Source organism: Ambystoma mexicanum, chromosome 12 (genome assembly GCF_040938575.1).
Source record: "Ambystoma mexicanum isolate Mex_15411 chromosome 12, UKY_AmexF1_1, whole genome shotgun sequence".
Classification (NCBI taxonomy): Eukaryota; Metazoa; Chordata; class Amphibia; order Caudata; family Ambystomatidae; genus Ambystoma; species Ambystoma mexicanum.
Window position 1 is genome coordinate 534,071,170 of NC_090936.1, and position 13,439 is coordinate 534,084,608.

At 44.1% G+C, this 13,439-nt stretch overlaps 1 protein-coding gene across 1 annotated transcript in view; it reads right to left on the reverse strand.

The window, feature by feature from the left end:
* Positions 1–13,439, reverse strand: part of LOC138512991 (mas-related G-protein coupled receptor member H-like) — an 80,461-nt gene that overhangs the window by 16,865 nt on the left and 50,157 nt on the right. The window lies entirely within an intron of this gene.

The following is a 13,439-nucleotide window of genomic DNA, read 5'->3' on the forward strand; positions in this document are numbered from 1 at the left end:
TATCTTTTAGGTCTGATTTTTCATCTAAAGAGATTTTTTTTAGAGCTTTGCTAAACTTTAGGTAGTTTAGTTCCTTTCTTGATGGAGTTTCGTTGGTAGGCTGTTCCATTTCTGAGCAGCTTTCACTGGAAAAGCCCGGCCCATGCGGTTAGACCTTTTTGCGATGGGGCAATTAATCTGTCCTAAAGCCTCTGATCCTAAAGGTTGCATTGGAGCATAGAGAGTGATTTTTTCTTTTAGTTCGGCCAGAGCTTGCCCAAATAAGCATCTTTGGACCATTGTCATGGTCTTAAAGTAGATCCTGTCCTCTATGGTCAATGAAGGGCTTTTCTGTCCTCTGTAATGTGCTCTCTTCTTGATTTTTTCTTTACTATTCTTACAGCGTTGTTTTGCAAGGCAAGGTCTGACACTTTGCTATACATCCCTTGCTTGCACAAATCAGAAGTGCATTGCCGTAGTTGAGACTAGATAGAATTATAGCCCTTGCTATAGTGGCCCTGTTTCCCTCGCTCAAGTATGGTCTGATGGCTTTAAGTAGCCGCCGGTAGTAATGGCAATTTTTGTTGAGAAACGTAACCTCTGCTTCTGCGCCCATCGCAGCTTCCAAGAACATCCCCAGAGTTTTCACCTTCTCTCGCACTAAGATATGAGAGTCTGTGATGTTAAAAGACTTATACTCTTGACTTAGCTTGGCTCGAGTTTGGTGGGAGCCGAATATCAACAACTCTGTTTTGCTCCCGTTTAAGCACATCCAGTTCCTTTCCGTTCAGGCTGCAATGAAGTTATATAGGGAAGCCACCTTGATACGGTCACTGATGTAGCAGCCACTAAACTCCACCACTAAATGGGTGTCATCTGCATAGTTTGTAAAGGAGGCTCTGATGTTATCGAGCACTATGCAGAGACACCTCAGGTAGAGATTGAAAAGCAGTGGAGATAAGCTAGCGCCCTGGGGTATGCCACAATTAATGGGCGTCTCACTAGAGAATATTTCCCCCCAGTGGATTTTAGACCTCCAATCCGATAGAAATGATACTATTCATCTAGTGGCTTCTGCGGAGCAATTGGCCACATATTCCAGTTCCCATGGTAGCACCAACAGACCAGCTTTACCTTTATCCATGATATTTTTCTTATTTATCCATGATCATTTTCCTAATTCAGTATCAGAGAAAGAGTTGTGAAGAGGCAACACTTGGCACCAAAAAATTGGAATGCCTTGCCCACAGCATTATGAAACGAAAAATCCTACACTGTCTTCTGCAAAATGCTGAAAACTAACCTATTCAGTTAAGGTTGTCTTCTTTCACTAACCACAAATGCTATTCCTATGTGACCAATTGAATGCACATAAAATACCTATGTTTCTATTCTTTGTACTACTGTGCCTATCGAATGTATTCATGTACTAAGCAAGTATTCTGTAACAGCGCCACGATGCCTCCGGGCTGTTGTGTACTTTATAAAGTCAAATAAATAAATCTTATGGATCCCTCACTGAAACCCTGCCTAGAGTCTCCAGCCAGGTGGCCAGGGAAAAGCAGATGATTCCTGATCCTGACCTTGGTGGTGGTGTACTGCAGGAGGATCACCAGGGAGGAGACAAGGCCCAGGGTGGTGAAGAGATGCTGTGGTATGAGAAACAGTATTTGTCCTTCCAAAACAGGTTATTGTCATTATAATGTCCCTGACGCACATATACGATCTGGGGTTCTGAGCACAAGTATCATAAAATCTGAGCAAGCCTTACCAATGGAAAGATTCTTCAAGGTATTTCAGGATAGACACCCTCTTTACTACCAAAGGTATAATGTAAAGGAATCTAGAAATGTTGCTTTAAATAATTTGTCTTCCCTTCTAACAACAAATTTGAATGGTTCATTTTTAAATTACTTTAAGGCAAGTAAATGTACACTTAAAATCAAACAAATACCTACAAAAATTAATTTGTTTGTTGAGAACTACGACTCCCATAATCCCATGAGTACTAGGATGAGGAAGAGGACTGAAAAGGTATGTTGTAAATCCACTAGGATACCACCCAATTCAAATAGCGTTACTGCAACTTTGTCCGGCGTTATTCGCATTGGTAATGCATTAAATCCCCATTTATTTTAAGTCCATAAAACTCTGTGGGGCATTTATGACACATTTACTATGCCTCATGGTTCTGGACATCCGGCAGATGCTGCGCCGTCACACTGACTCCCCTCTGCACGCATAAATGCCAAAAGTCCTCTGCTAGATCTGCTAGCATCTTGGATCTTGTCCCGTCCAGGCGGTTGATGTACCTGACCGCAGACACATTGTCCATCTTGAGAAGAAAGGAACACCTTGCCCCTTCCTGTGTCCAGCATTGTACTGCGAAAGATCCTGCTAGCAATTTGCGGCAGTTGATGTGAAAAGCCAGCTCCTCCTCCAACCACCTCCCAACGGTTGTCAGATCGCCACACCGGGCTAGCCAGCCCCATCGGCTGGCGTCCGACTCTATAATGAGGTCCGGGGAGGAACCAAATATTGCCCTGCCATTCCAGGCCTCCACGTGATGGTACCACCACTCTAGTTCCGTCCTCGCTTCCTATGAAATAGGAACTCTCTGCTCGTATGGCAAGCACTGTCTGATATGCATAATCCGAGCCTCCGGTCTTGACATAAAATTGCCAGGAGCTATTTACAATGACACCAACAGCTACCAAGAGCTACGTTTGACTCCTCTCAGGCACGTGGTGCCAAACACACACAGCTATAAGATATTAACTGTGTAGTTTTAGGAATGTTTACAGGAGAATAAAGGACACGCCTAAGGGACATTTAAATCATATTTTATAATATGCAAATGGACAAGATAAAGTTTGCATCTTGAGCTCATGTTACATTTGCTGTGCACAACGGGCTGACTCCTGATTCCCCAGAGGTAGCTCGTGCCTAACGGGTGATGCCTGATAATCAGGAGCTGCTTTTTACTCCTGGTCAACAAATCCCAATTTCGACCCCTGGAGGAGTTGCTCTCTAAGTAAATATTTCAAGTCGTGTGTGGCCCATTTGATAGTCAGACACTCCAACTCCATTTTTGAATATTTGTTCTATCTTCAGAATAGTTGTCTAGTAATATATAGAGTGGGTCAATCGCAACCCCCTCATTTTCGTGAGGGCACTGTACCTAGGCTGACTCGTGAGACATCCATATGGAGGATGCAAGGCTGAGAGGAATCAGGCATAATAAGGTGGGGAGGATGGCACAAGGACTGGCTTTGGGTTAAAGCGTCATATGTGGTTGGTTTGGGAGTCTTTCAGTTGGTATGTCAAGGGTCCTTCAATTTTCTAGAATCTGGGAGTGAAATGGTGATAATATTCAGCTGTTTTGGTGGTCCTTTATCATCACAGATCAAAGAGATTACAACATGCTACAGTACTTCAAAGGGACAATTGGAATTTATTCCAGATATGCAATAAGCTATACCTTTTCAGATGACATCTGACGTATCCCTGTAGCATCACCACGCACTATTTATTGTCCTCATCTCTAAAATATCTTGCAGATGTGCACACGTGGTCACCCATGGTATGACTTTTAACCAAAGCCAGACTGTGCATTTAAGCTCGTTTGGCTATTCTAAAAAGGAAACTTCAATTCCTTGGCAGTGCCAGGACAATCACTCATACTGCACTGCACACATAGCTAATGTGTGCTCTGTTGTGCTCTGCACAGTTAATCTTTCATTATTATGAAGCCCTTAGGGCAAGCAGCGTTGTGCATAACCTTGGAGTATTGCTTCTCTCAAATGATAACTTTTCTTTTGCCTCACCATCTTACAACAATAGCATAGGATTTGTACTGCAAGAATGTTTATGAAGGAGTTTGTGGTGACATATTTCAAAAATATACGTAGACATGTTTCTGTTATGTATTGTCTAGTGCTATTGAATTGCACTTTCTGTGATTTTCCTTTGCAGCTTGCACTTTTAAATAGCAAGGCCGCACAAATAAAATACCGATTTTTTTCGGCCGATTTTGGTGCTACCTTCAATATTCTGAAATGTTACTATTTCAGGGGGGTTTCACCCCTGATCCCCGACAACCTCCCCACGCCCTCACTCTTTAATTCAACGGTGTTTCACCGCCGAACACCCTCTTTGCTCGCCCGCCACCCATTAACATCACTACCTGAACACTTATCCCCTCACAGACATACACGCCAGTGGCGGCCGCTATCATAGGGCGGCAGGGCGCCACCCCCCCACTTAAGCCCCCCTCCAGGTGTGAGAGTACAACAAATTCAGAAGAAGTTCAGAAGTTCTTCTTCTGAATCTGTTAGTATTTTCCACCTCGTGGGGCCCTGTGGCGAGACACTGGTGACAATACATTCCTATTGTTGCAGCCCTGCAGCCGGCCCACGAATAGGATTCCTTTTCATGGGCCGGATAAAACAGCGGGGCGCGTCCCGTTTTACATTGGTTTTGCTTATAGTAAAATGCGTGGAGCTTGTAGCTCCACGCACTTTACGTAAGCCTTTTAATTAGGATGCTGGCGGGGCGCTTGAGGGGTGGCCCCGCCAGTATCACTATGTGCGCAAACAGCGCAGCAAAGATCTGTAATCTGCAGGGAGGGAGTCTCCTTCCCTCCCTGCATAGATACAGTACATTCATTGGCTGTTTGCCAATGGATGGCAAACTGCCAATTAGATTACTGTATCTATGCAGGAGGCAGCCGTGGGGGTGGGGTGATGGCCCAGGCTGCATCCACCCACACTCCTCTCTCTCTTCCGTCCTCGTGATTGGAACGTGTTGAGCTGCCCTGCCCTGCTTCCCACCAGAGAGAAAAGAACAGTCTGCTGCAGGCCGAAGAAGTTTGCCCTCTCCGACTCCAGTGTGGTCTAGGTGAGTGCATCCTAGCAGGGCCTGGTGGTGTTAATAAAGGAATTTCAGCAGGGGGAGGGGGCGCAGAAAGGATCCCAGCATGCCGACTCCAAGCTGTTTTGCTCAATGCAGTCTGCACTCTGCAAGTGCCATCATAAATCAAAAGCACGTGGTGGTTTACAACCTTTCAGAGGCCCAGAGTTCATACCTTTATATATAAGACGTTTGAATGAACTCTCTGGGCCTCTGAATATATAATCGGAATTACTAGGCCAGGATTGCTTTGTAGTGAAGAATGGCCAGTGTTGTTGGGATCCACGGCTGCTCTTTCTGACAGAATTGGAATGGTTTGCTTCACTATGTTCTGTGTTTACTGAAGTTTATAGTCTTGTTGTCAGATGGAAGCGGCTGCTACTGTCTGTTTAGCATCTCACATGCGTAATAATGAAACTCCTGTGCGGCCATACTTCGAGGTGCGCACCATTAATCTGGCAATGTGTGAATGCCGGGCTTGTGATTGGCTGGCACCATGGAATGAACGTGTTACATGGCGCCATGCAGCTGATAACGTAGCATGGCATATCAACCCTTCCTTTCCAGCCCCTCGCTAAATGTTTTGTTATGAAGGCAGGCCTCACGAAATTAATTCAAACACTAGCACTGTTAAGATTTGTTTGGGTTGGTTGATGAATACCATTTTCATAGTACTCGAACTGGAGGACAAGGGGCTGTTCTGGCATGTGTGTTCGCTATGTCAAAGATCAATATGGAAGGACACCGAATAGCACTTGGAAGAGCTTATGAATCATCTTCAAAGTCGTATGGTGAGGATTTGCAAGTCTTGTGACCACCTGATGCATATAGAGGAATTTACATTAAACTGCCAGCTTCAGGAAATGAAGTCAGAGTGAGTGGAAGTTCGCCAGGAGACGGGCAGTGAAGAGCAGAGGTAGGTGGGGTAACAGTGGTGCAGAAGTGCTAACAAACCTGCTTCATGAATGCCTTCCTGTAGGTGATGAGTCCTATTGTGTATGTTAAGCGGAGTGTACTACTATGATTGTGAAGGCCGTAATGTGGCTGGAAGAACGTGTACAAGCACAGCTCTAGTAAAATAGATCCTGGTAACAGCATTTTCCAGCAGTGCCTGTGACACAGCAACAGACAGGGCACTGCAGCAGCATTTCCTTGCAGTTCCTACTGCACCATAGCTGCTTCATATCAACATCTAAAGAGCCTGCCCCTGCATTTGCAGCTGCACAGAGCTCTCAAGCTATTCAAAGTCATGACCCAATTAGATCATCTAGTGCGGTTTTTGATCATGCTTTGCAGGATTTGATGGCCCATTTCAAATGAGAAAATTAAGACTACAAGTCCCAGAATGTTAAGGAAAAATAGTACTGAATGCATTACTCATGCAATGCATAAGAAACCTGGGGGCTCTGCACCGTACCAGACAGGTTCCTTGCATAACAGCTGTAACAAGAAAGGCCTTGCAGTAGCACTCTCAGCAGTCCATTCTACATTGCTTCAAATGAAATCCTGCAGCAGGATCCCCCCTGTAATTAAGATGGCTAGATGCCCCCCTTTGAATCAGAGACCATGTTTTCAGGCCTGGATTTCATTTTTATTAGTGCAAGTAGTTCAGTTCCATTGACCCAAAACTACATTTTCCAGCATTTCCTAGCTTATTGAACAGGACAGAAAAACGTGAACCTAGGTGACAGGAAGGTATACAGACTTGTGGCTTGCGCCATACAAGAGATAGGGTCTCACACCATCATGCCCCTAAAGTGTCTAGTGCACCACACCAGCAAAGGCTTTGGAACAAGAAGTCTATCATACATAATGAAGACTGGACCCCACAGACCTACTCACAGCAAATTCCAAAGAATTATCCTGCCCCTGACCTTCACACAGTGTTTAGAGCACCTTATAGGCTGCCCTGGAGAAGGAATTTAACTTGTATAAAGAATCCTGCACTTGAAAGTAGTTACGGGGAGCACCAACGCAGATGTTTGTGAAAAAGGAGGGGGCACTGATCTAGCGTGTGGTGTTCTCCTGTGGCACATACTTCAGAAAATGTGTAATATCCTTTGTTGCAGCAATCATTTGATCTAATGCTAGAACTGTCGGCTTCATATGCAGCAAGTGCATGATGATTTGTTGTGACTATTAACTATTCATTATTAGTAGCACAGGTATAGGCAGCATCTTGCATATTTCTTCGAGAGGCCACTAAATCATATGAACCAATTTGACAAGACCCGGTGTTTGAATTTTGCGGGCACATTTATTTCAGCATGTTTAATTTGTTTCAAATGTGGTCAGCTGAAAGCTTGCAGAAGTGTAACGTGTAAACAATCAAAGGAGATGCACTACACCACTTGATTAATCACTTCTGTGGAATAAAAAGGCAGTCGGATGAAATGAGGTGTCAAAAGACTGTTAAATTGCAATGTATGTGCCCATGAATTTCGAATAAAAGAGGAAGAAATTGTACTGATTCAAGAAGGGTAGGCTTATAATTCTTGAACCAACCGGCCTGGTATAGTTAGGGAAGACACCATTCTTTATGCATACACCATAGTACCAGCTATTCTCAATACAAGCTGCTATAAAATACACTTGCACACGTAAGAATAATTTACCACCATTAGTATGTAAAACCTAATGCTTTTCTTTTCATGTCATTTTTTGGTGGGTTTTGGACAGTAAATAACACCTTTTGGAGGCGATTTTTTAAAAATAATTGCGGGGGGAGAACATCCACACACCACCCTTGGGTGGTGTGGGCTCGCGCGCTGCGCCCACTCGCTCCCAAATTCCACCTGGAAACATATCGCCCCACCAGCTTTAAAATTCACCAGCCGCCACTGATACACGCACACAAACACCAATAGGGACACGCACACACTTACCTGCTGCACTCACGGCATCCGTCTTCCGCCAGGACTGAACATGCCAGTAGGCCCTGCGTACATTGGACAGATTTGTACCTATTTAAGTTCTAATGTGCTCTTTAGATTGTGCAACCAGTCCACATGAAAGATGCCTTGAAGCCGAAATTGGTGGGGCCCATTCTCCAATGTTAAGGCAGACCATTAATGTTGTGCAAATATTGACACAGTCTATTAGATTTGGTGTACAGATATGGTGCTGGTTTGCCCTTCGGTGGTATCAGCCCCTCTTTTACTGACCCGTATCCATAGTGAAGAAGCCTAAAAACCTTGGTGCCATTCCCCCCCCCCAACTATTCTTTTATTTGTAAACCACTCTGTCACATATTCTGCATGCTCACACAAGGATAACTCCACTTTTCTGCAGCCTGAGGAAAAATAAGGAACGTCAGATAGGAAAACTCCTGTAAGTAGTCCAGAGTAGAGGAAAAAAATATAAAATCACCCACACGCCTCTCATTGTCTACCTACATCATCCAACGGATTACCTAATGCATGCCTTTTCCTGAATTACTAACACATTGTGTGGTGCAATACACTTCGGCTAACAGATGCAAGTGCTCTGACATTTTTCAGACCAGGCACGACCCTTCAAATATGTCTTATTCCAACCCTATGTTTCAGACCCATCTGAGTCGGAACTCGCTACTTCATTTAAAATGTTCACCTGTCTGGCTCACAGAAACCACTACCAACGGCCAGCCTCCTCTCAACCACCCCTCTGGAGCTTCAACTAACCTCTTACCTTTTGTTTTGGGCTTGGCGGGAGTTTGCGAGAAGGTGATCCACAAAGTGCTGGTGTCGCCTTGGAGCGTCACAGTTCAGGCATCTGTCACCAGATTGTTGGAGAAACCAGGCTCATGTGATATAGTTTAGAGAGTATCAGAAACAGACAATTTATTGTGGTTCAACAAAAAAAAGGGCAGACATCAAAAATCCTTCTAGCAGCAACCTAACCACTGCCCGGAAAGATGCCGACTTTTGTAGAAAACTAAGCAGTGACAAATTAAATCTGAAACTTTGATTAAGATCTGATTAAGAAAGTAATGAACGCCTTGTTGAACCAAACAAGTCCTTCTTTGATGACCACAATAATCCCTCGCCAATGTAGGTGCTTTCGTCAATACCCATCACTTTATGTAGAACCTTTGATAAAGTCAAGTCTAATCGCGGCTACCAGTGGTCAGCCATCCCCCCGCTCTGCACATGCTGGTATCATTATATTAGCTCACACATGCCCATGATCCATCATTGTCCGGGTGTCATTATCAGGATTAAGTTGAAAATTCCTTTTGCACTCTACCGAATATTGAAAAAATCAGTGTCATGCTCCTGCCACAAACCAGTGTACGAGCTTATTCAGAATGGTAAGAAAGAAGGTCCTGAAAGGCTGTGTCCATTCATATTAAGTGGGCTCAAGCAGTCCAATGAGAAATGAAGAGATCAAAGTAAAATGTAAGGGGCACAAGAAACTTGTTAGAAGGTCAAGAAAAGGGGCTGGCATTCACCCTGCTGTGCCCTCAGTCGGGAAACGATAACGGGGTGAGGGAACAGCACAATATATTATTGATCTTTTCACTAGTGTCCTGACTAGTACTCAACTGAATAGTGAGTGCAGTGTCCCAGGTACTCCACAACTTCCCACTGCCCTACTGAGTCACACTGTTCAAACCCTGATATTTTGGGGCAATACGGCCCCTATCATACGACACCCTGTCTTTCAAAAATCAGCTGCCCCTCCATGTCCACTGCCAGGCTTTCAGAATTTCTGCAAATCAGCCATCACTGATGGGTCCAACAAATTATTCACCAGGACCACCGCCTGGGGACTTGATCAGTCCCATATTTTCCCAAATTCCTGATGCTTCCCACCTTAGCGATTTCTGTAACCAGAGGGGGATCCACTATGGGAGAGAGGCACTTTTGAATCAAGCTCCTCTGAGACAAGTGGCAGAACAGTCCACAGACAGAGAGAACAAGCCGGTCACTGTTCATGTCCCATGCCTACTGGTGGAACGTAGGAACCCTGTTAAGGAACTTAACGCGTTCTCAATGTCTGCACTTAACTGCACTTGCGCGTTCTCAATGTCACTGGGCCTAGTAAGATTGTTGTCTTGTTCTCCCCTGTTCCCCTCCCTTGCCTCGTCACCCTCTGAAACTGTTGTGTAGGAGCGTGATACAAATAAAATAGCATATCATAAGGAATTGACTGCATGTTATATAAGGTGCCAGTGTTTTTTAATCAGTGGTATGTACAGAGAACGTGGTGATGCACACTACTTTGTCGTCTTATACCTCCCATTTTTAGGGGTCAGTAGTGTGATTATATCAGTGAACCAGACCCCCTTTGCCACGCGTTTCAATAGTTTGTAGGCGTACCCCCTTTGCTGTAGTATATCAATTAGATGATTGGTGTGCTCAGTGTAATTAGATTTATAGGTGCAATTACGCCTAATCCTCAAAAATTGGCTATAGGGCAAGTACTTGCGTAAAGATTTAGGGTAATGGCTAGAGAACAAAAGTATTGAGATACGGTCTGTCTCTTTTCAATGCACTTACATTTATAAGGAGCCATCCTGAGGTGTGATGATCGGGTCAAGGAATGGTATCAGATCTTGTATTCAAGAGAGACCGCTGTGCAACCCAGAGCCACAGTTAACAAGCGAGGACCACACATACACAGAATGCTACAACAGCATCATGCCTAGCTGGGGTAGAACCGCGGAACGGCTGCCCAGTCAAACGAGTGGACTAACAGGCCGCGAGGACCTCACACAAACTGGGAATTAAGCACCATAACTCACCACCGTAGGATTCCATTCCAAAAACTTGATATACCCTCACAACAAAAAGGGGCCTGGCTTAGACCGCCTTTTATGTCTTTTGATGTTTGTACTACCTCCCAGGACTGGGAAAGATTGGCCCAGGGAACCAGTAGGGAGGGATAGCCAACGGGAAGAAGAAGCTCAGGATAAATGCTGGTGTCAAATCCTATACAGTAAGATAGCTCAGCAGGATGAGCATTCGTTGCTGTTATCTGTGTGTGATCTGAAGGTCGCAGGTTCGAATTCTGACAAGGCCATCTCAGCCTTTCATCCTTCTGAGGTCCATAAATGAGTACCAACTTCAGTTGGATGATATTGTATGTAACTATGTTCTATGTAAAATGCTTTGGAGAATGCGCCATATAAATAACACATCATTAGCATTACAAACGGAGACCTGGAAGACATGTCGTTTTGGGTTGCTCAGGTGAGGTTGGAGGCGGCTTAGGCAGACAAAGAGACCAGGTGGAGGAAGGCTTGTGCAGAGAAGCGTGGCAGAGGATTATAAAGGCAGCATGCATGGTGAGGTATTGGTTGGTGAGAGGAAGTGGAACTGGAAGTGAATGAGCGCGCGCGCGCGTGTGTGTGTGTGTGAGAGAGAGAAGGGAGTAAATGAGAAGGTGATTGGAGAAATGAAAGGAGATTGAATGTAAGAGAAGGGTTTGGAGAGTATTAGTAGTGTGGAGGAGGCGGGTAGAAGTGGTGTGAAGAGGGGAGAGCAGCAGTGGTGTGGAGAGAGGAAAGTAATTACAGTGCACAGTGGGGGAAGAGTTGGGGTTTGAGGAAAGCAGTAAGGAGGGAGCGTGGAAGTTAGGACCATCAGAAATACAGTAAAGGTAGTGTAAGAGAAAGAGAGAAGAGATGGTGGGTTTAACTGGAGGCGTGTAAATATTTTTCCCAGATATGGAATAGTGAACGAGCGTAGCCAGGGACCCTCCATCACTCAAGGGTGGTTTGGGGGGGTTCTCCCCTGAGAATTTCTTTTAAATAATGGGTGAAAATGCTGAATTTTAGAGCACACTTTTTAGAAAAATTAGATAAAAAGCCAAACAGTTTGCAATTTGGATTTGTAGGGTAAAACATCCAATACATGCAAGTCACCAACAGGGCACAGGAGCATTTCTCCTACACATTTTCATGATGCCTTGTTCAAAATATGTGCCAGAATAAAACATTTTCACACTGGCTGTGCCCATACATTTCCATGCTGACTGCTCCAATATACCCTATTATTCCCATATAAGAACATACTCATGTTTTCTTTGTGCATAATGCCAGTAATGATACTATAAGAAAACATGTCCATGTTTGTTCTGCCAATAAATGGCAGTATCCCCACATAAGAACATACTCCAGTTGGCTTGAATATTAAAAATACCTGCCAAAGTATGAAAACATGTCCAACTGGCTGCACTAAAATTCCAGTCAAGCTACATAAAAACACTTACCATGCTTGCTTTACCAAAGATGCCCAATATAAAATGTCATACCAGTAAGAAATTCCATGCCTGCCCACTGGCCCCAGTGCCTCACACGCACACAATCAATGTGATTGTGTGTATGCGAGGCGCTGGTGGACACTGGGGTAAGGCATGTTTTTTTTTTTTTTTTACTGGACATCTATCCTAGACGCTCAATAAAAAAATGATACGCCTGTCCCCTAGGTCCCGAGCTCCTCACACACACAAATACCTTCACTAAAAATATTTTGAATTAAACATAAGCTGAAAAACTTTACATATGAGTAAGTAATATGTGGTTTTCACCAACAAGATTGGTGTTTCTAACAATGGCTGCCCCAATTGTAAGGGCACCCAAAAGGGTTTTGATACCAGTTTTGCACTTAAATCATTGATGCATTTTTTTAACCTTAGAGGGAAGGACAAACCCCTAGTCACAGTATGTGTGTATGCCAGGCACTGGCAGTCCAGGGGGCGGAGATGGTATTTATTACTGGACATCTATCATGGATGTCCAGTAAAGAAATACCATGCCTGTCCCCAACAGCGCCATAAACACACACAAAATCAAAGTGTTTATGTGTGTATGCAAGGCGCTGGGGGGCCAGGAGAAAGGTATGGTGTTTTTTTACTAGACATCTATCATAGACGTTCAGTAAGAAAATACCATCGCTGTCCCTTGGGCCCCACAACACCTCAGACAGCGAGCTGATTTTGGCCGGTGGGGAGGAGGGTTGTGCAACTAAGGCATTTTTAAAATGCCTTTGTTGTACAAACCTCCTACCCCCACTCACCAAAATCATTTTAGACCAGCACAAACACACACAAACACTTACACAACATCGAAAACACAGCAATCACTCGCTGTCTCATTCACAGTCACAAGCACACATCATGCACTCACTCATAACACAAGCATACATGCATCCATACACATATTTAAATAATAAATAAATGAACATACCAACACACACATTTACACAACATACACACATCAAGCACTCTCTCATTCACACGATTACCCATCATGCACTCACTCATAACACAAGCATGCAAGTATGCATACACATATTTAAATAATAAACATACAAACACACACATTTACACAATATACACACAGCAAACACTCTCTGCTTCATTCACACGAACATCCATCACGCAATCACATGACACAAGACTACACACATCAATACACATATTTAAATAAATAAATGAACATACAAACGCACACATTTAGACAACATGCATACTGCAAGCACTCCCTCATTCACACGAGCACCCATTATACACTCACTCAGGGGAGTTGCTAGGTCTGGAAAGGACCCGGGGCTAAGCTGATG